At 42.2% G+C, this 23,587-nt stretch overlaps 3 long non-coding RNA genes and 1 other non-coding gene across 4 annotated transcripts; all 4 read left to right on the top strand.

Moving 5' to 3' along the window:
* Positions 1 to 1,087: 1,087 nt before the first annotated feature.
* Trnaa-cgc lies at positions 1,088 to 1,159 on the top strand. The gene has a single exon. It is a non-coding gene; the product is annotated as a tRNA-Ala (tRNA).
* A 630-nt stretch (positions 1,160 to 1,789) lies between these two features.
* Positions 1,790 to 5,119, top strand: LOC121436669. Its single transcript, XR_005972727.1, has 4 exons — positions 1,790 to 1,924; positions 4,091 to 4,128; positions 4,697 to 4,803; positions 5,054 to 5,119. It is a non-coding gene; the product is annotated as an uncharacterized LOC121436669 (long non-coding RNA).
* A 106-nt stretch (positions 5,120 to 5,225) lies between these two features.
* LOC121436668 lies at positions 5,226 to 5,892 on the top strand. Its single transcript, XR_005972726.1, has 3 exons — positions 5,226 to 5,286; positions 5,619 to 5,754; positions 5,844 to 5,892. It is a non-coding gene; the product is annotated as an uncharacterized LOC121436668 (long non-coding RNA).
* Positions 5,893 to 10,234: 4,342 nt separating this feature from the next.
* LOC121436693 lies at positions 10,235 to 17,971 on the top strand. The gene is made up of 3 exons (XR_005972728.1): positions 10,235 to 10,290; positions 13,004 to 13,098; positions 17,821 to 17,971. It is a non-coding gene; the product is annotated as an uncharacterized LOC121436693 (long non-coding RNA).
* The last annotated feature ends 5,616 nt before the right edge of the window (positions 17,972 to 23,587 follow it).

Below are 23,587 nucleotides of genomic sequence, written 5' to 3'. Positions count from 1 at the left end.
ACTTCATGTGAAAAAAAAATTACAATAGTTAAAACAATCCTGTACAATAAAGGAACTTCCAGAGGCATCACCATCCCTGAATTAAAACTTCACCATAGCGCTGTAGTGATAAAAACAGTTTGGTATTGGCATAAAAGCAGACACATGAACCAATGAATTAAATTAAAGCCCCAGGTATTAATTCCTCTGGGCAATGTGCCTTACCTTCTCTGAGGAGTAGATGAAGGTTGGGGGGACGGGTAAGAAGAGGGAATGGGCTGAGGAGAGGGAATAGAAACTTGGATGGTATGTAAATGAAAAAAATAGATTGTTTTCTTTTTAAAAATACTCACTTTTCTAACTCATCTGAACATACATGAAATATTTATTTAATGATTTTGTATATTGAGACATATACTAGGTGATGTATGAAAAGAGGACATATTTCAGAAAACCTCTCATTTTTGAAACTTACAAAGCATGCGGTGAGATACATAAACATGCAGAAAGTGACAGCACCTTAGGGTTTTGTGAACCAATAGCTACCGCACATTTAGTTATTGCCATAAATGGAGTGATGGACAGTATTGGCAAAGTTAAGAAACAAAATGAGCGGCCTGACCAAGATTATAAAAACTGCCTTTCAAGCCCGGAAACTAAGGCGTCTTTTAAAAGAGAAAGGAGGTATGCTAGAGAGGGGTTCAGGAAGCTACTCATACTCTCAAATATGACCGCATATCAGCAACATATTATTATTAATTCCCCATGATACTGGCATGTTGAACCACCTGCAAGTAAAGTTGAAGTAAAATTGATGGGACTGAGTAATTCAAAGTATCATTCATTGTTAGCTTACCATGCTTCAAAGAGCATAAGGTTTGCTCTTATAATTGTTGTTGTTATTATTTTTATTGTTATTATTTTTCCTTTGATTGAAAATAGATTGTTTTCTCATGCAACAAATGTCCCAAGAATCCTATCAAAGCACTAAACTCAACCTGGAATCCAGTATGCTCAAAGGACCTGATGCAGACCCTTGCAGAGACTCTGAACATTGGCTCGGTTCCTCTGACTTCACAAGGGCTTTGATGAAGCTGTTATCAGGTGTGGGGATGTAGCTCAGAGGTAGAGCACATGTTTCGCATATATGAGGCCCCGGGTTCGAGCCCTGGCATCTCCAAAACAATACTTTTAACCTTTGATTTTCTTTTTTCAGCATGTTGATGTGCAAGGTGTCCCAGAATTTAAAGTCCCGTGATGAGGTTATATATGCATAGCTAATTATTGGATAAAATTGCTCATTTGTCACCGTGACAGCAATGTTCATCTTTGTGACGACATTTCCATAGATACCACCATGGTCTGGTGAGTACAATGTGGTCGGGCTTTTAGGGATATGCTTTGTTCACAGAGCGGAAAAAAAAGAAAAGCTCTGCATTCGTAGTGGGGACAGTTTCTCTAATGGGTATGCTTTCTTGGGTGAAAACAAGGGTGAAGAGTTCTTCCTTTGAGAGGAAGTAAGGGAGGGCTGGGCGGAGCCATTCCTGGTTACTAAGGGGGAGGCAGCATTGCGGTTGTCATAGAAACCGGGGTCATTATGGCGACTCTTTTCAAATGGCGACCGGACGATGTCCTGGAAAGGAGCATTCAGTTCCTGGTGTTTGGACTGAGTTGAGCTTATGGATTCCCGGAGGGGAGCACCAGAATCTTTCTGAGGGTTTGGAGGCAGATGCAGGGATTCCAGACCCAAGTAGGACCACTCCTACCTCGGGGTTTGCAGCCTGTGTTTCTCCGGAAGGAGAGAGACTTGGGACCATTCGGCCTCCTCCTGTGCTGTTCTGTACAGGGCTGTGCTGGAGCCATTGTCCAGGAGGGGAGTTGTCGGAGAGTGAGCAGGAGGGAAATGAGGCCAAATGAGCACTCTGTGATCCCGACTTCCCACTCTGTGCGTGAGATTGCTCGCTGACATTTGAGGTTTTCCGTATGTTTCATAGAAATGTTAGAAATGTTTTATCAGATATATGTATTTCTAACTTTTCTCCTAGCCTCAGACTTATCATCTCAATTCTCATCCATGTCTTTGGAAGAACAGGAGATTTTAAATTGTAAGATCCCACCTTCTCTAGTTCTTCAATTACGGTTTTTATTCGGTGTCTTGTCTGCGAAATCTTTGCCTGGCACCCAGTGACAGGGATTTTCTTCTTGTGTTCTGTTTGACATTTATAGGCTGATTTTTATATTTTTACATCTGTAATTTATTTTGAATGGTCTTCACATATGATACGATGTAGGTCCTAGTTTATATTTGTGGGTTTGGATATACACTTGCCTCAGTATTGCTTCCTGAAAGGCCATCTTTATGCATCAAATTGCCTTGTTTATTTGTGAAACATCAGTTCTCCAATTATCCAATCATGGTACATATGCCAGTAATCCCAGTGCCTGGGAGGCTGCAGCAGGAGTATGGTCAGTTCTTCTCAGCACACACTACACGCACTACACACAAGCTTGATGCCAGCATCAGACACAGGAAAAATGTTGACTCGATATAGGCAGTGGTCTGTAAATGTGTGGATGTGAGCGTGGAATGTTGGTTTTGGACTTTTTCTTGCCAACTTTGATTCAATAGCATGCTGGTCCAATTACTGTAGGTTCAAACAGAGGTCTCCTATCAGGCAATGCTGTTCTCTAACATTTGTCTGTTTCTAAGGTTTACACAAGCTATATATTTAGTCTAAAATGTTTAGAGTTATCCACTCAATTTTTATATTTATTTATTTATTTATATTTTTTTGGTTTTTCGAGACAGGGTTTCTCTGTGGTTTTGGAGCCTGTCCTGGAACTAGCTCTTGTAGACCAGGCTGGTCTCGAACTCACAGAGATCCGCCTGCCTCTGCCTCCCGAGTGCTGGGATTAAAGGCGTGTGCCACCACCGCCCGGCTTCCACTCAATTTTTTTTTTTTTTTGGTTTTTCGAGAATTTTTAAAAAGAGTAAGTGCTATTTTATTGTTAGTGCATCGAATCTGTAGCTCAGTTTTGAATCAACAGACATCTTACTAATAATGAATTGTTTGAGCTGTGAACATAGTTGTCCTTCATTAAGACAGGTTGTCTCCAATTCAGCAATGTTTGGAAATCTCTCGGCCTATCAGCACTATGGATCTATCTGTCGGGATAATGCACAAATATTTGTACTTTTTGATTCATCTATAACTGCTATTATTTTTTAAACAAATAGATACGTATTGTTTTTTGTGTGAACAAATTATTAAATCTTCTGTAAACTGTCAGGAAACAAGTGTCAATGAAACTTACAAAGGATATTTTTTATTGAAAGCATGGATTATCCCATGATGAAAACGTTATTTGATGTGTAATGCAGTTTGTCGCTATTTTCTTATCGGCATTTACAGGTTATTATTGACAGTCGGAAAGAAATGAGAGAAATGTCCCAGAGACAAGTCCATGGCCATCGTCACAGGAATCTCATTCAGACCACATAATTTAGTAGCTCTCACCATCCTGTGTGTGGTCAGAGATGAATCTGTTGTAACGTGATTGTACCCCTTGAGCTCTCAGTAAATACCAGGAATCTAGGAGAGTGAGAATGAGAGGTGTCGTGTGTGTGTGTGTGTGTGTGTGTGTGTACAGAAATTCCTTGGCAGAGGCTGGTCTGCAAAGCCTGGTTGATTGACTCTTAGACCTGCAGTGATATGGAGATGGTGGAAGTCACAGTCCCAGGGCCTAATTACAATTTCCTTTGTGTTCTCTTGAGCCCATGAGTAGCCACTCCTTGGGCCCCCTGTGCTGGACTTACTTAACACCTTGTCACTAACAGATGACGTTGGACCTGACATTTAAAATATCAGAATATGTCTCCTTAACAAAGCTCTAAGCTTCTGCGAGTCAAAGTACTGTGTGTCATCACATAGCAGCTAGTAGCTGAGGTTTCTCTGCTTTACCATAATAGTCTACTTAATATTATCTCCAATGCACTGAAGGAGAGTCTATAGTTTCTTCATTCTGTTATAAAAACTTCATGAAACTGTTTCCACATTGTAACATGCAATTTGTACTAACATAAACCTGTCTCAATCATGTTTATTCACAGATATTTGATTCCAGAATGAACTCACTTCTTCCTTCGAGGTGAGAGCTGTGTGTTTACATTGAATATTGTTAGTGTGTATTGTGTATATACTCATGCTTGTGCAAATATGTCCCTGGATATATATTGTGAAAGTTAATCACTTACTGCTGTGATAGGTTATGTGTTATAATTCTCCTGGTCCTCTTCAATGATGACCTGGTGTGTAGTACACTGCTTACTTATCTCCATATTTCTTTACTCATGTGCTGACTTATATCAGTATGGCTCAACACCCATTTTCCTAAACTGTTTTCATCTATTGCCGTTCTCTATTTCCATGCTCCATTTGTCCCAGTATTGGCTAGAGGAATCCATTTAAGATGGCATCAATTAATATCACAAATTCACCTTACGCTTAGGAGCTCACAGCCCTGCTTCAGGGAAAGTTTGCCCCAAATTAACAGCTCTGCTCTGGTAGGGGAGGGTTACCCCAGCCATGTTGTTACAGCTCTCCTTAGATCCTCAGAAGAGTAACAACTCTGCTCTGCTAAGAGAAACTTTTCCAGTTCTGCTCCCCTCTGCTCCAGTTGACCCCAGTTGAAGTCATTGCTTCTCTGTTCTTCTTAGACAAAGAGGGTCTTACCCAAGCCTCATTCAAGAGATTCACTAGGAGGGAAGAGTCCAGGAGGTGGCTGACCCTGCAAGAGTGGGAAAGGCAGCTCCCAACTGAACAGGTACAGGGTGGTTTCATGCTCAGTCATTAGCTTGTTTTCCTGCTCTGGGATTGGTTCCTTTTATGCTGAGAGATTGGTTAGTTTGTTTCGCTGAATTGGTAAGTGGAAGAGTGTGTTTCTGTGGCTTTGGTTTCAGGGGCAAAGTGTGTTTATTTCACTGGCCTTTTTAAAACGTTGGGCTCTGGTTTCAGGGCCAGTGAATTGATTCTAGTCTCAGGGTCAGTGTATGTTTCTTTTGCTCTGGTTTCAGGATCAGGGTGTGCTGCTTTGGACAGAAAGGGGTGTTGTTTCTCCTAGAAACAGATATGCAGTCCATTGTGGGCCAGCAAGTGAGTGCTGAGAACCCAGCCCAGGTCTTCTGTAAGAACAGCAAGTCCTGTTAACCATGGGGCAATCTCTGAAGTCCAAGTCACCAAATATAAAACGTAATTTGTATTTTTCCACTTTTCCCCATAATGACAATAGACATCTTCTTATACTCAAGTAGGTATAAGTTTCATTATTATTTACCAATCCATAAAGTTTCTTTATGTTACTTAGGTTCTCATACCCAACCACTGCCCAACCCTGTCTGCAGAAAAATACAACAATCTGATATTATAGACAAATTTATATATGCTGGAATGTATTAGGATAGAACCAGAGTTTAGAGACATCTGGCCTTCATTCATCTTGAATATATGTTTAAATTTATCTCTTTTGTTTCCCATGATAATTGTTCATTCTTAATACTAAATAGTGTAGCATTGTATAGCTACACGGCAAGTTTTATAATTTAGTTTATTTCATGTGTATATATGCTTGCCTACATATAGGTATGAAGAGCGCATGCATGCCTGTTGCCCATGGAAGCCAAGAGAGGACAATGAATCCCTTGGCACTGGAGTTAACAGTTGAAAACTGCCATGCTGGTTTTGGGAAATGAGTCTTTGCCTGTTGCCTGTTGCTGAGGTTGTTTTCAATTTCAGTGTCTTGTATATAAAGCTGTTGTGAACTGAAATAAATAAGTCTTTAAAAGAAAATATGTCCTCTTTCTCCAGGTTATATATTTGGGTTGTGATGGCCAGATGACAATTAACATATGAAGAAACAGAAAAAGATTTTTCCAAGTTATCATCCTGTTTTCCATGGCCACCAGCAGTGGGTATGGGAGAGTCATCCTCCACAAACTTGCCAGGTCTTTGTATGACAAGTCTTTATTTCTGAGTATTTTATGGGGTTGTCTAGAGTCCCCTCAGAGTCACCTGTTGATGGAGGAAGGTCATTGGCTAATAAAGGAACTGCCTTGGCCCATTTTATTGGATAGAAGATAGGTGGGAGGAGTAAACAGAACAGAACGCTGGGAGGAAGAGGAAGTGAGCTCAGACTCCACAGCTCTCCTCTCGGGGGCAGAAGCCTCAGAGAGACGCCATGCCCCGCTCCTGGGCAGACACACGAGATGAAGCTCCGACCTAGAATCTTCCAGGTAAGACCGGTGCTCACAGATTATTAGAGATGGGTTGATCGGGATAACAGAATTAGCCAGTAAGGTCTAGGACTAAAGGGCCAAGCAGTGTTTAAATGAATACAGTTTCCGTGTAATTATTTTGGGTAAAGCTAGCCGTGGGGGCGGCCGGGTGCCGGGGATGCAGCCCCGCCGCCCTTATTACTACAACCTGTCTCTCTTCCCTAAGTGTTAAGGATGTTGCTGCTGTATGTTTCTCTGAGTGGAGCATCTACTCACCCTTCTGGTCAAGTTTTATTTCCTGAATTGTCTATTTTCTTAGTGTCTCCTTTAGAAGCTTTCTGTATTCTGGATACAAGAAGACTGTCATCTGATATACAATTTCCCACATTCATTTTCCCAGGTAAGAAAAATATGTTTCTATCATATATTTGGAAGAATAGATATTTTCTCACTTTATGGAATTCGTAACACTCCAGTTCTTCATTTAATGAAAGGGGGTTTGCCATATCTAAGAAGTTTGTTTGTAATTCATGAACCTGAACATCCAATTGTATTCTGCTACAAGATTCATGTTTAGGTTGTAATTTGGACTTCTTTTAGGTTTATTTTCCCTATTTACTGAGGGTCTGCCTGTATGTCTGTGTGTGCCAAATACACGTTTGAGTGCAGATGCCCACTGAGACTAGAAGAGACTGTCAGTTCCCCTGGATCTGGAGTTACAGACATCTGTCACCCACCATATGTGTGCTGGAAACTGAAGTCAGGTCCTCTGCAATAGCAAAAGGCACTCTTAACTTTTGAGATGTCTCTCTAGTCCTCTGTAGATCATTTGTTCATTCTCGATTGACTTTTGTATCCTGCGATATACGATTGTCTATATTTATATTTGTGCATGGGGAGGTCTGCTTGTCCCAAAATAAGACAGAAAGACAGGGCATTGAAGGGGATATGAGAGGGAACACACAGCCCCTCACCCTGTAATCATTTTTACATTTTTCTGACATTCAAGAAACCTCAAGCCAACTGATAGAGCCAAAATTACCTGCAGATATGATGCAACTATTCCTAAAGACATCCCAAATAATGTTTAAAAATAACAACAAATAAACTAGAGTCTGAAGATAGGGTTCATTCTTTAATATCACTGGATGTCTTCCAGAGGATCCAGGGTTGATACCCAACACCTACCCGATGGTTCACAACTGTCTGTAACTCCAGTTCCGAGAGATCTCATAAAGTCTGGCACCCTCTGTGGGCATTATTAGGTACTCACGTGGTGCACAGACTTCCCTGTGGAGAAGCATTCAAAAGCAGAAAATAAAAAACGCAGTTATGCTTACTTATGGGCAGAATACTTGTAGCCTTGAGATGGATGATGATAGCACTCTATTCTCTCGCCTAAGTCACATAATCACCTTACAATTTAATTTACTGAAAGAAACTTTAAAAGGAATAAGCACATTTAAAAGCATTGCTTTTTATTTTCATTTTTTACTTTTTAATAACCTATTGAATATTTTTTCCTAATGGAAAAATAGAACCCATTTAAAGAGTAAAAATATTCTTATAGTTAATTTAAAAACCTGAATATAGGCTTTAATGTAATTTAATCTTGAAATTTTCTGAATTACATTCTTTCAGCAATGTAACTTTAGAGCCATAAAAATCCTCCCATTTCTCCCTCTCCCACTGTACCTCCCTCCCTGCCCACCTCACATACCCTTTGCAATGACACCTAATCTCAAGTCTCTCTCCAGTCCACTCTCAGGCCATCATGCAGGAGCCATCCTTATTCTGTGTGAGCTTCTATCCACAGGATTAATAAGCTCACAACCTTTGCTTCATCCTGGCTGTTTCTGAAATTCTTTACTGCATCCTAGATTCATCTTTACCAGGGTCAAGGTCATCAAAGCGACAGGGTTATCCTCAGGCTGCTGGTCACTGTGCTGGGCTGTACCTCCCTACCACTTATGGGGAGTCCCAGAAAAACTCCGTGAAGCCAAATGTCTGCTTCACTGAAGTGTCTTTGAGTCTTTGCTAAAGGTGTCCCCTCACACATGTGTGACTCTTCTGTCCCCTTCATATTCTTTTCTGTCTTATTGTCATTTCCAATCAGGCACACTGTCTACATTTCCCTAGGTTTATAAGGAGTTTGGAAGTCAGGTGTTCATCCTCCGAGTTTGTTCCTTTATAAGGTTGTTTCAAGCTGGGGTTCTCCATATTCACTGTGAATTTCAGGATAAGCCCATTAGTTTATGAAAAGTCTGTTAGAGTTCTGTTGGTATTGCACTGGATCTATAGGACTGTATGAGGAGAACAGACACCTGTATATTCCATCACATGAAGATGATTGTAGCGTGAGTTCTAATTGGTCTTAATAATAAAATCTGGAGTCAGATATTAAGTGGTTGGAGCTATAAGATCAGAACAGCAGAGCAGCCAGACACTAGTTCTTTCCTCGACAAAATCCTCAGACCAAATGGAGCATCCTGTCTCTACAAGACCTCAGACTGACTGCCTGGATCTCCTATCTCCTCCCACCTTATATTCCTCTCTTTTCCCAGCCACATTCCTTTCATTCTCCATCTCCCTCGTGCTGGGATTAAAGGTGTGTGACACCAAAGCACTTTGATGAAAGATGTGAGTCACCACTGCCTGACTCTGTTTCTCTTTTAGACTGGATCAATCTAATGTAGCCCAGGATGGCCTTGAACTCACAGAGTTCTGTTTCTTAAGTGTTGGGAAAGGTGAGTTCCAACACTGCCTGTCTTCTGTGGCTAACTAGTGGCTATCTGCACACACTGATTCTCAGGCAAGCTTTATTGTCATGGAAGAAACAAAATATCGCCACAGTCGATGAATCTATACATCTTTACTCTCAGCAATGAGTTGTCCCATTCAGTGTCTAGGCACTACAGAGAAGTGGGCAGAGTTTTCCTAATTATTTCATATTTCCTGATGCTATCTCCAGTGACAGGGATTTTAAATTACAGCTTCCACACATTCATTTCACTGTGGTCAGCTGTCTGTGTTAAATTTAGACAGAGTTATTGATGAATCTTTTAGGTTAAAATATTTAATTACATTCTCTATGATGAAAATGTCTTTGATGCTAACATATATTTGCTGTGTTTAAAATTCAGTACTTTGAAGTTGCAAGTGAATTATGAGAACAGAAACAAATGTCCAACACCCAGTTTGGGGGAAAATTTCTAAGGCAGCCACAGGTCAAAGGTTTGCCCCAATGGCATCTTTGGAATCATAGAGATAGTCCTTTACCTCCCAGCTAGCTCCATCAGGGAGGTGCTGAGATCACGGTGGAGAGAAAGAAGGGGATACATGTGAAGAGTTAGGTATGTATGTGTAACTCCAGAAAGGTTTGTATTATGAAGAATACTTAGGTAATTATTTTCAAAATATCTAATATTATTCTCCCCAACACAAAAAGGAAAAGGTTAGTACCCGTGTGTTTTCCCTCTTGTTTTCCCATCCAGTCATGCAGATTTTAGCAGTGTTGCTGTGGACTTGTACAGAGGGGTGTTTTATGTATGGTTCTTTCCATGTTTATTATAACCATGACGCCTGCTAAGTGTTGCTCTGATGCCTACTTCCCTGTGCAGTTACTAGTATACAAGAATTGCTTGTCTTTGAGTAATGTTTCTCTTTTATGTTTTGTTTATTAATGGATTTACTCATGCGTTTGTGTCTACTCAGAAACACCCATTTCTTAAAGGAGTACTCCTTTGTCATCATTATATACTGTGATGCTTAAATTATCCCATAACATGCCCGTGGGAGTACATTCAAGTGGACCTGCTCTTCATTTGTTATCTGTCTAGAATTCTGGATTATCTGACCACCCCAGGGAAGAAAGCCAAAAGCAAATGCTTCTTGTCAGTGATACTTTGTGTCCTCTGCCTATCAATGTCAGGTCTCTTCTATGAGAAGAACAGCAGGATTGCAGAGAGAACACGCAGAATGTTGACAAGAAGCTGACATGAGCCCTTGTTTCCAGTATGTGAGTCATCATTGCCACCAATGTGAGTGTGTGTGTGTGTGTGTGTGTGTGTGTGTGTGTGTGTGTGTGTGATGTGTACATGGGTGTGTATAAAGGGTCTGTGAAATGAACAAAGAAGAGGAAGATGTCACTGCACATCTTTGACTTGACTGGATGCAGACAGACTACTCCATCCATATATTCAGTACAGTAGAGTGACAAGATCATGTGGGACTCACCAGGTGAGTCATTTCCTTTTCTCTTCCCATCTGTGTGACCAGCAGCTGGTCTGTAATGCCTTGTAGGAACACATCCTGTTGAGCAGGTCGCAGCAAAGAGCAGCACACTGTGAAACAATGGCATTCATAGACTCCCCAGATGACTGAACCCTGTAGGGGTCCCTTTAAATGACCAGGACTGAAATGGAAGCAATCCCCATCAGACCATTTCCCCGAATGGGCCATGCATGACTGCATCACATTTGGAGGGATTGCTTATTAAGATGGTAGAAATCTGGATCCTCAACAGACACTGAATCATGCTTATTAAAATGGTAGATATCTGGGTCCACAGCAGACACTGATTCAAACCCTAGGAAGTGAGTGTGGCATAGCCACTTCTTTCTGATGGCTGTCCATGTTAAAACGTATTGCTAGTGTGTTTGATATTCTGTCTTCCAGGATATGAAGTCACAGACTGCTTAAGTGCATGCCATGTTCTCTTGTTACTGCCTTAAATACCTGTGTGTTGCATGCCATATCAAATAGACAAATCAATTCCTTCGTGTACATTTATCCAGATATTCACATAGTGGCCTCTTTAGTGAACACCTTGTTCCTGCACTGTGAAGACTAGCACGGGTCCTTGTATATCGTGTTAGATAGGCAAACTGTCAGTAAGCAGAAGAAATCAGTAATCACAGCAATTCCGTGTATTATTGGCGCTTTAAAGATCATAAAGGGGACAGGAAATAGTTGTGATGGGGATTGTCGTATGTGATGTTACCCCCAAAGGTTTCAGAAGTTAGCATGTGATCTGAGTCCTGAATGGCAAATAGAAGCAAGACCGTGCACAAACCAAGTTGTGGGCGTGCTTGCTTCCATGGAGAACAGTGGATCTAAGAGCAGAGAACAAGGCTAGTTGCCAGAACCTTGAAGACAACGTGGACACTGCTTGGGGATAGGACAGAAAGGAAAATGTTGTCATTGTCAGCTGTGTATGACATTTGGATTATATGATCTGTGTGGAAGGTGAGTTATGGAATTGTCATGATATGTTTCCTTTTGGTAGAAGGTGACTTGGCACTGAACAGAGAAAGGCCTGGGGAGGGCGGAATGAGGGATTGTGTGGAGACAGTGGAGATGGTTCCGAAGACAGGGGAGGGATGGAGGTATGAAAGAGGGATGAAGCCATGCTGCAGTGATCAGCAGGAGAGCTGCCCTGTGCAGCCTTGTCTGGGAGAGGGCAGATAGCACCTGGATGCGCTGTGCATTTTCCTTGTGGAGACATTGCTCTAACATCTCTGGATTTGTCTGACCACATGGAGACACGGTGCTTCCATTTACTGACATCAGTTATTCCACGTGTATTGACACAGGATAGTTTGAATACCCAAACTAGTCATTGTAAAACTTAACAATTTGATAACGAGTTGCTGATGAATAATTTTCAGATGTAAAGTTTTCTAAGTACAGCTAACTGTAGCATAATTTCCAACAGAATAAGAATCTAACATTTGTCTCTTAAAAAGTGAACCCAAAATTCAGTGTATTTTTGAAAATGGCTGTTCTACAGCATGTACTGCTCTTGGCAGGTTTACAGATGAAGGAAGTGAGTAGGTTTTAGGCAGAGTTGAAGTGAAATCAGTCTCTAAATTCTGCAGCAACTGTTTGTCCCTATTTCTCCAGAAGAAGACTGCCTTTAGAAATGCTTATTTTTGACAGCAGGGAATGGAGCAAACATTCACAAGACAGAGGCAGTTGGATGTCTGAGTTCAAGGCCAGCCTGTAATTCCAATTGCATATATCAACATTAGTCTGTCACATATGCAGGAACTTGTGACTGGTATTTAAAGCAGGTATTATCACTAAAGACCCCCAAATTAGCACATGAGCAGTGTGATGCTCTCAATTCACAGAGTGGGAAGCACAGCTCAGAGCAGAGGGTCTCACTCTGTTTTCTCCTCACAGAAATTCCCAGCCTGTGTTTGGAGAATGGGTCCAGGACATCCTGGCTCAGGGAACCAAAGTTGCTGGGGCTAGGAAGGTCCCACATCTCTCTGACTCTAGAAAAGTGGTTCAACCTGTGACTTGACCCCTTCAGCAAACGTCTATCTCCAAAACTATTTCCATTGTGATTCTTACCTGTAACAACTTTACAGCGATGATGAAGCAACAGAAATAATTTTCTGGTTGGGATCACCACGCATGAGGGACTGTATTAAGAGTCACGTCACAGCATAGGAAGGCTGAGAACCATTGCTGTACAGACATCCAAACGCAGAATCCGGCTTCTCAGATATCTCTGGGATCCCTTCATCATTGTCCCCATACTCCTAGGGAGGCACAGCCCCACATCAGGACACATACACTCACATCTCCGTGCAAGGGAAATCCTGTTCTTCTTTCTCCGTCATTTCTATTTCCACACACTATGCTATATTTCCAAATTTTCTTTTTTTATGTCTTCAGCACTGAGCTTAAGGATGTGTCTGATTCTTTGACCAACCTTTTTCCTGTTTTGTGATTCTTCTGCAGGGTCTGGGTCATTGGCTGTGCACACACATCCACAGACAGTACAACAACAGCCTCTAGTCCCTTGTTGCTGACCTTTGGGAAGCTGGGCATGTAAGGTAGGTTTGCTGGCAGGAGACTTGCTCTCGGGAACAGGATGTCCTTGCCAGAGGCTGGACTCGAGGATGCTACAGCACTTAGATCTGCCCAGCATCTGACGGCCCTGTCCCAAGCTCTTCACAAATGTGGTGGGAGCACATTTGGGGATTTTTAAAAGTGGTCCCTAGACACTGCTATTGCTCCCCTGGCTGTGCACACATTCCCAGCTATATTCTTGATTTCTCTGGTAGCTGTTCAATGAGAATGCTATACCATGAAAAGAAATCACTGGTGAATTTAAAAAGCCACAGTATGGGGACTGGCGACATAGCTCTCGTGGCAGAATGATTGCCTAGAATGGAAATTGCTCTGTGTTCTTTGACCCTCTGGGCATGTTCACCCTCACCTGTAATACCAGCACTCAAGGCGTAGAGGGAGGAGGAAAGAGACAAGAGAGTCATTACTGTTTATGAGAGTATGGCTCCCAGCCCCCATGGCAGATAGCTCACAACTGCCTTTAACTCTAGCCCCATCAGGAGTCAATGCCTCTGCCAATCATGTGCATACCACAGACAGACAGACAGACATAATTAAAAGTATAACTAAAATCTAAACAAGAAAAAAAAAGAAGCATCAACTCCAGGTCATTGACCAAGGGGAAAACACAGTGGAATTTAAAATATGAACATTATAAAGGCTAACGGAATCTAACAGTCTACAGTCTGGCAGGGGAGATGACTCAGTGGTTCAGAGTGCATTCTATTGTTGCTGAGGATCCAAGGTAGTTTCCAGCATCCATTTCCAACATCCTTGAAGGACCATACCTCAGCTCCAGGAAGGTATGACCTCTCCTGACATTTGGAGGCGCCGGAATTCATGTGTACATACACATAGGAATATACACAACGTAATTATTATTAAGTTATGTATATTTTAAAATTATGTACAAATTAAAATAATTGTTGTGAAACAATGAAGAAAAATGGTCAAATGCCAGGCAGTACTGCGAACAGTTTTCATCAGCGTTAGGTGGCAAATGCGTGCACTTTCAGCTATTTGAACACTGGGGTTACACGATCATTACTGCTAAGAAGTTTCAGAACAGCCTTAATAGCACAGAGAGGCCCTGCCTCAAAATGAAAACCAAACAAAAACCAGAAATATCTCAGAAAATGTGAAATTTCTTAGGAAAACAATCTTAGAGTACATGGTTTTTCAAGAGATGTGGATCATTATAAAATAAATTTTTGCAGGGAAATCAATGATAAAATTACTTATTTCGTGGGAATTCAACCATATACATGTAGAAATGGAATGAAAATGTTACTGGGCCGAGAAGAAAACAGTAGCATTAAGAATGTGTTTACATTAAAATGAATACTTGAGCTGGGGCAGTGTGGTAAGCTGGGAGGACCAGCAGCACTCTGAAGGCTGAGGGAGGAAGGGGAAGAGTCCCAGGCTGGGCTGGGCTGCTCTGAGACTCTGCACTAAACACACAAAATAGTTAGCAGGACTATTATCATTCCATTCACTGTGGGAAAGTTTCAGCTTAGTTCTGTCATGGGAAACCATCCTCTTTTCACTGGATGTTAGGCAGAGCCCTGTGTGTCCCTGGCAGACACATTAAAGATTACCATCCCCTAAATGGGGAAGTGACTTCCTCACCACCACATACAGCAAGGCGCACAGAAAATGGCGGCTGGGACTCTACTCAGATAGCTCACTCTCTGGAGATTTCCCTGCAGACAGCCCTGTGCCTTAGGGGTAGGAATAAGCCCGGCGACAGACACAGATTTCCTTATGGTAGTACATGTGCTTTCCGGTGGTGTTTCAAATTTCGTATCCAGGAAGGAAAGTACTTTAAAGTGTAAACTGAGAAAAATGCTTGTGCTCGGGTGGTAAAAGTGGGGCTGGGGAGACAGCTAAATCAATAAATTGCTGGCCTTGTGGGCATGAGGCCCTGAGTGTCATTCACAGAGAGCATCATCAAGAAAATGAAGTTAAACTACAGCAGGAAAAGTAGTAGGTGTGGTGGGACTTGCTTGTGTGTGAAGGTGGAGGCAAGCCTATCCCTGGAGTGTGCTGCCCAGCCAACCCAGCCTGCCTTGCGTGTTCCAGGCCAGTGAGAAACCTTGTCTAAGAAAAACTTCAGGGGGATGGCGCCTGAGGTACAACACCGGAGGCTGCCTTCTGTCCCCTGACCACATGCATGTATGCATACAATTGCAGAAGCACACACATATGCACACGGGCACACAACCACACACTGGATAAACGATGTTTATACCTTCTGTACTTTAGAAGTAGTCATTGTGTTCCGTTTCTGGGCAATGAAGTAGAAGGACAAATGGAATCTACTCTCATGCTCTGTGCATGCCTGTGTGCATATGTGTGTGTGTGTGTTTGCACACAGAGCTCCACCATCTCTATCTAATGAGGCTGCTTTATGTTAGCCTTAGACTGGGATTGGTCTCCAATCTCGGGTTTACATTTGATATACCTAAGATGTCAAGGTTTATGTACCAGGAAAATATACTGAAGTGAAAAAACACTGCTTTATCTCCAGAGGTAAGGTCCCTTCAAGTCCAGGTCACAGCCAATGTTCCCTCCCACCCAAACATAGACGCCACTGGGCCCAAGACTCTCACTGATGTAGTCCCCATTATGGCCAGGAGGTGGCATTCAAACTACATGCCTACATTTATTTTCTTTAAAGGGGCTGATGTTTTATGGAATAGCAATGCGTTTTCAGTGTGTTTGGAAACTTGATACAATACTAGAGCAGTTCCATTTATGGATTGTAGCAACTGTAGTGCTCCACGACTCACTTCATCCTCCCTGAGTGTAAAGTGGGCAGTGCACACGGGATACAGAGTGGTGCTCTGTAGAGAATATGAATGTGGTGGTCACCTTGAATCCCCTGACACTGGAATGGATGGATTTCCTAGACTTTCCATCTCCTCTCCAGAGGCACCAGATGAACACAGATGCCATCTTAAAAGGATTCCTCTAGCCATACTGGGACAAATGGAGCATGGAAATAGAGAACAGCAATAGAGGAAAACAGTTTGGGAAAATGGGTGTTGAGCCATACTGATATCGGTCAGCACATGAGTAAAGAACTATGGAGATTAGTAAGCAGTGTACTACACACCAGGTCATCATTGAAGAGGACCAGGAGAATTATAACACATAACCTATCACAGCAGTAAGTGATTAACTAACTTTCACACATATATATCCAGGGACATATTTGCACAAGCATGAGTATATACACAACACACACTAACAAATGTCAATGTAAACATACAGCTCTCACCTCGAAGGAAGAAGAGAGTTCATTCTGGAGTCAAATATATGTGAGTAAACATGAGTGAGACAGGTTTATGTTAGTACAAATTGCAAGTTACAATGTGGAAACAGTTTCATGAAGTTTTTATAATCACAGAATGAAGAAACTATAGACTCTCCTTAAGTACATGGGTGATAATATTAAGTAGACTGTTATGGTAAAGCAGAGAAAGCTCAGCTACAGGCACTAGCTGCTATGTGATGAAAAGCAGTCCTTTGACTGGTAGAAACTTAAAGCTTTGATAAGGAGACATATTCTGATATTTTAAATGTCAGGTCCAACGTCATCTGTTAATGACAAGGTGTTAAGTAAGTCCAGCACAGGGGGCCCAAGGAGTGGCTACTCATGGGCTCAAGAGAACACAAAGGAAATTGTAATTAGGCCCTGGGACTGTGACTTCCACCATCTCCATATCACTGCAGGTCTAAGAGTCAATCAACCAGTCTTTGCAGACCAGCCTCTGCCAAGGAATACCTGTACACACACACACACACACACACACACACACACACACACACACACACACGACACCTCTCATTCTCACTCTCCTAGCTCCCTGGTGTTTACTGAGAGCTCAAGGGGTACAACCACGTTAAAACAGATTCATCTCTGACCACACACAGGATAGTGAGAGCTACAAAATTATGTATGTCTTTTGCGTGTGATATCTGTGACGATGGCCATGGACTTGTCTCTGGGACATTTCTCTCATTTGTTTCTGACTGTCAATAATAACCTGTAAATGCTGATAAGGAAAGGGGGAGAAACTGCATTACACATCAAATGAAGTTCCCATCACGGAATAATCCATGCTTTCAACAAAAAAGATTATATCAGACTTAAGAGTTCCATATGTCTTCCCAGGGCATATGCCTTTGAGGTTAGGGTATGCAGGGCCTCTCATTTAATAAATTATTTTCCTATGATTGTGGTCACATTGAGAAAACTACTTTGCATTCATCTGCAATTATTAATCGGCTTTAATACTTTCTTGTAATTCTCCTTCAATCCATATTTTGCTGTGTGACTGAAATATAAGTATGAAAGATTTGCATTCTCCTAATGAATTTTACACATAACATTACTTCATGTTTTAAAATTGTTTTATTCCACTTTAGTTTTAGTTCTTTCTTAAACGTTAAGATTATAACTCTAGATTTCTAATAATTCGTTCCTGGATGGTATGTGTTTACTTCTTTTTAAGTGTTCAAGTTAACATTTTAATGCCTTTGTTTCAGATATATGTCTTGAAAAAAGCAATCATTTTAGAGTCTATTTCAGTCAGCAATAAGAACATCGGTTATTTTTGGCTTTTGTTTTGTGTTTGGTAAGTTATGTCCATTTACATTTTTTACATTTATTTGTCTGCCTATTTTGTGTGTCTGGCAAGGCCATACATGATCTACAGTGTACTTGTAGAGGTCAGAGGACAACTTGCAGGAGTCATTTCTCTGCTTCCACAATGTGGGTCCTGGGGATCCAACTGAAGTCATCAGAAGCAGTACTCGGGCTTCTATTACACTTTAATACGATCTACATATAAGGTGAGTCACACAGTATACCTTTTTGTCCAACATATTTGCTTGTAAACTTTCATTGCAATGAGTCATTGAACTTGTTCATGGCCTCTAGTTTCTGGTACACTATCATCATGGGACCCTCAACAAAACTCCTCTAGGATATCCTGCAGTCACCCCACGTAACAGAGATTCTGCAGGTATTGTTCCCCAGGACCAGTCAATTCCAGCATTCCAGTAGGCCTTAGATGGTGTAGATGTTAGGATGGGCCAAGCCAAGAACCCCAATATGGACCTGGGTGGTAGCTGAGCTGATCAGCTGCCTGCCTAAGGATAGGGCCGAAGCCAGCTCACCTATGCCCATGGCACCAGGCCCAGTTTTCCAATGCCCATGGTGAGGTGTGGGACTAGCTCTCCTGTGAAAGTCAGGGCCAGCTCTTGACACAATGTCCACCAAAGGGCAGAACCAGCTCACTCTGGCCCTTGGATATCATCATTCATGGCTCTTAAGGCCCCCTGTAGTAACATGGGCCACAAACATCAGCACATACCCTAGCTCTGGTAGGACCATAGACCCAACATGATCCTGGCAACAACTCGTCCTTGATGTCACCATTTCCCGGGTGGTTTCACAGACCACACAGATCAGGATGGCACCAGCTGCAGCAAAGCCTTTGGACACCAACGTGGCCTCAGGTGGTGGCCCACACCTCAGGCATCCGCATGGCCTTCATTGGTAACAGGAGTCAGGAAGACAAAGACCCTGGCTACTGCTGGGTCACAGATATGGCCCTGGTCAGCAGCTCAGGCATGGACAACACCATGGCCCAGGTTGGCAGCTCGGGTCTCTCAGATCATTGTCACTCCAATGGCAACACAGCGCTCAGATCCCAACAAGGCCAGAGGACACAGCCCAGACTCCAGGCTCCTGTGTGCCCTTTGGTGGCAGCGTGGACCATGGATGTTAACATAGACCCAAGCTGCAATAAGAACAGAGACCCAGAAATGACCTTTGGTAGCAACCTCGGTCCTGATGACCCCATGACCATGAATGACAAGAAGACCACCCCCTCAGCCTGTTCCTTACCACCTTCTATTCTCCCTCTTTTCACAGCACATGAACCATCCCGCTACTCTTTCTCTCCTGTTTCTCCACCACACATTTTGCTCATTGTAATGGAAGCCTTGTAGCTCTGGGCAGGCCTCTGGTTGTCTACCAGCCAGACCAGTCTTTGAGGACTCTGGCTGGACTGTGATTGGCTAGTACTTTCTGGACCTGGATTCCATAAGGCAGAGTGGAGATGTCTTTCTGCCAGACAATGAGTACAATTAAAAACATATATGTGTAGTGTAAACATTTCAGCTCAAATGTAAAGGGATCCTGGCCGTCCAGATGCAAGGAATACCACAAAGTCAGTATAAGCTTAGCAGCTTACAGATCTGCTTCAGGGAAAGCTTTCCTCAAAGTAACAGCTCTGCTCCATCAGGAAAGTTGTTACAGCTTTGGTCAAATGACAATTAACATATCAAGAAACTGAGAAATATTTTTCCAAGTTATTGTCCTATTTCCCATGGCTACCAGCAGTCAGTATGATAGTTTCATCCCCCACAACCTTGCCAGGTCTTCATATTATTATTTCTGAATATTTTGTGGGGGTGTCAAGAGTCCCCTAGAATCACCTGTCTCTCTTCCCTAAGTGTTAAGGATGTTGATGCTGTATGTTCCGCTTAGTGGAGCATCTACTCACCCTTCTGGACAACTTTTATTTCATGAATTGTGTATTTTCTTAGTGACTCTTTTTTAGGCTTTCTGTATTCTGGAAACAATAAGGCTGTCATCTAATACACAATTTCCTACATTCATTTTTTCCCAGGCAGGGAAAATATCTTTTATATCACAGTGTACATTTTTCACTTTATGGAAGTCCTAACAGTCCAGTTCTTCTTTTCATAAAAGGGGTTTGTTATATCTATGAATTTTGTCTATAATTCTTTCAATTGCTTTCTGTTACAAGATTCATGCTTAGGTTGTATTTTGGATTAATTACCTTTTAGATTTGCTTTCACTATTTACTGGGTATCTGCCTATATGTTTGTGTGTGCCGTATGCACATTTGAATGCAGATGCTTGCTGAGACCAGAAAAGACTGTCAGCTCCCCTGGATCTGGAGTTATAGGTATCTCTGGGCCACCATATGGGGACTGTAAGCTGAAGTCAGGTCCTCTGCAATAGCCAAAGGCACTCTTAACCTCGGAGATGTCTCTCTAGTCCTATGTAGATCATTTGTTAATTTTGGTTGACTTTTGTATCCGGTGATAAACAACTTGTCTATATTTATATTTGTCCATGAGGATGCCCACTTGTCCCATAATAAGACAGAAAAACAGGGCATTGAAGGGGATATGAGAGGGGAATACACAGCCCCTCACCCTGTGATCATTTTTTTTTTTTTTTTTTGGATTTTCGAGACAGGGTTTCTTCATAGCTTTTTAGTTCCTGTTCTGGAACTAGCTCTTGTAGACCAGGCTGGCTTCGAACTCACAGAGATCTGCCAGCCTCTGCCTCCCAAGTGTTGGGATTAAAGGCGTGAGCCAACACCACCCGTCCCTGTGATCATTTTTACATTTTTCTAACTGACATTCAAGAAGCCTCCACCCAACTGATAGAGTCGAAATTACCCACAGATATAATGCAAGTAGTACTAAAGACATCCCAAATAGTGTTTAAAAAATACAGCAAATAAACTAGGGTCCGAGGATAGGGTTCATTCTTTAATATCACTGGATGTCTTCCAGAGGATCCAGGGTTGATACCCAGCACCTACCTGATGATTCACAACTGTCTGTACTCCAGTTCTGAGAGATCTCAAACTCTGGTGTCCTCTGTGAGCAATAGGTATTCACTCAGATGGTGCACAGACTTCCTTGTGAAAAACATTAAAAAAATTAATTAATTATGCTTACTTAGGACCAGAATGTTTGCAGAATCACATATTCACCTTACAATTTAATTTACTAAAATTTTTTTAAAAGGGATAAGAACATTTAAAAGCATTTTTATTTTTTACTTTTAATAACCTATTGTATATTTTCTTCAAGTGGAAAAACAGAACCATTTCAAAGACTCAAAGCATGTAATTTTCAAACAATGTAATAATGTAACAATGTAACTCTGAGAACCATAAAAATCTTCACATTTCTCACTCTCCTGCCCTCCTCACACACCCTAATCTCAAGTCTCTCTAGTCCTCACTCAGGCCTTCATTCCTGAGCCATCCCTATACTATGTGAGCTTCTTCCATAGCATGAATAAGCTCACAAGTTTGCTTCATTCTGGCTTTTCCTGAAATTCTTTTCTGCAGCCTAATCATAGATCCAGCTTTACCAAGGTCATGGTCATCAAAGGAACAGGGTTATCCTTAGGCAGCTGATCACGATGCTGGGCTGTACCTCCTATAACCACCAACAGTCCCAGAAAAACTCGGTGACCAGCATATGCCTGCTTCACTGAAGTGTCTTTGTGTCTTTGCTAAAGGTGTCCTCTCACACGTGTGTGACTCTTCTGTCCCCTTCATATTCTTTTCTGTCTTCTTGTAATTACCAATGAGGCACACTGTCTTCATTTCTCTATGTTTATAAGGAGTTTGGGAGTCAGGTGTTCATCCTCCAAGTTTGTTCCTTTTCAAGGTTGTCAATGTCAGGTCTCTTCTATGAGAAGTACAACAAGACTGTAGAGAGTACACACAGAAGGTTGACAAGAAGCTGACATGAGCCCTTGTTTCCAGTATGTGAGTCATCAGTGTCACCAGTGTGTGTGTGTGTGTGTGTGTGTGTGTGTGTGTGTGTGTGTGTGTGTGTGTGTGTGTGTCTGTATAGGAAGGGTCTGTGAGATGAACAAAGAAGAGGAAGATGTCACTGCACATCTTTGACTTGACTGGATGCAGATAGACTACTCCATCCCTATATTCACTACAGTAGAGTGCATGAGCGTTCTCATCTGCCTTCCTCCCCTCTCCATGAGATTTCTCTCCTCCTTCTCTGCCTTCTAGTAGAACAGGGGAGAAAACAGTGAACTTTCCATGCAGAACCAACTCCTGGAGAAGAACCAAGTGTGGTGTGGTCTGGTCAGCCTGTTACCTGAGCAAGAGTGACAAGATCATGTGGGACTCACCAGGTGAGTCATTTCCTTTTCTCTTCCCATCCTTGTGACCAGCAGCTGGTCTGTGATGCCTTGTAGGAACACATCCTGTTGAGCAGGTAGCAGCAAGAGCAGCACACTGTAGAACAATGACATTCATAGACTCCCCAGATGACAGAAGTCTGCATGGGTTCCTTTAAATGACCAGGACTGAAATGGACGCCATCCCCATCAGACCATTTCCCCGAAAGGGCCATGCATTACTGCATCACATTTGCAGGGAGTGCTTATTAAAATGGTAGATATCTGTGTCCACGACAGACACTAAATCATGCTTATTAAAATGTTAGATATCTGGGTCCACAACAGACACTGAATCAATACCTGAGAAGTGGGGTGTGGCATAGCCACTTCTTTCTGATGGCTGTCCAGACTGAGAAGCTTCTGTAAAGCAAAGGACACTGTCGCTAAGACACAAAGGCAACCCACTAACTGGGAGAAGATCTTCACCAACCCCGCAACTGACAAAGGTCTGATCTCCAAAATATATAAAGATCTCAAGAAACTAGACCGTAAAAGGCTAACCAACCCAATTATAAAATGGGGCATTGAGCTGAACAGAGAATTCTCAACAGAAGAACTTCAAATGGCCAAAAGACACTTAAGGTCATGCTCAACTTCCTTAGTGATCAGGGAAATGCAAATCAAGACAACTTTAAGATACCATCTTACACCTGTCAGAATGGCTAAAATAAAAAACACCAATGATAGCCTTTGTTGGAGAGGTTGTGGAGAAAGGGGTACACTCATCCATTGCTGGTGGGAATGCAAACTTGTGCAACCACTATGGAAGTCAGTGTTTCAGTTTCTCAGGAACTTCGGGATCAACTTACCCCTGGACCCAGCAATACCACTCTTGGGAATATACCCAAGAGAGGCCTTATCATACAACAAAAGTATATGCTCTACGATGTTCATAGCAGCATTGTTTGTGATAGCCAGAACCTGGAAACAACCTAGATGCCCTTCAATGGAAGAATGGATGAAGAAAGTATGGAATATATACATATTAGAGTACTACTCAGCAGTAAGAACCAAGGACTTCTTGAATTTTGCATACAAATGGATGGAAATAGAAAACACTATCCTGAGTGGGGTAAGCCAGACCCAAAAAGAGGAACATGGGATGTACTCACTCATATTTGGTTTCTAGCCTTAAACCAAGGACATTGAGCCTATAATGAGTGATACTAGAGAAGCTAAATAAGGAGAACCCAAAGAAAAACATATAGGCATCCTCCTGAATATTAACCTTCAGCAGGCGATGAAAGGAGACAGAGACAGAGACCCACATTGGAGCACCGGACATAAATCTCAAGGTCCAAATCAGGAGCAGAAGGAGAGAGAGCACGAGCAAGGAACTCAGGACCGCAAGGGGTGCACCCATACACTGAGACAAAGGGGATGTTCTACTGAGAACTCACCAAGGCCAGCTGGCCTGG

The sequence above is a fragment of the Microtus oregoni genome, unplaced genomic scaffold (genome assembly GCF_018167655.1).
Source record: "Microtus oregoni isolate MIOR12 unplaced genomic scaffold, Mior012 000050F_002, whole genome shotgun sequence".
Classification (NCBI taxonomy): domain Eukaryota; kingdom Metazoa; phylum Chordata; class Mammalia; order Rodentia; family Cricetidae; genus Microtus; species Microtus oregoni.
Note: the sequence above shows the minus strand (reverse complement) of the source record. Positions and strands in the feature narration are given on the sequence as shown.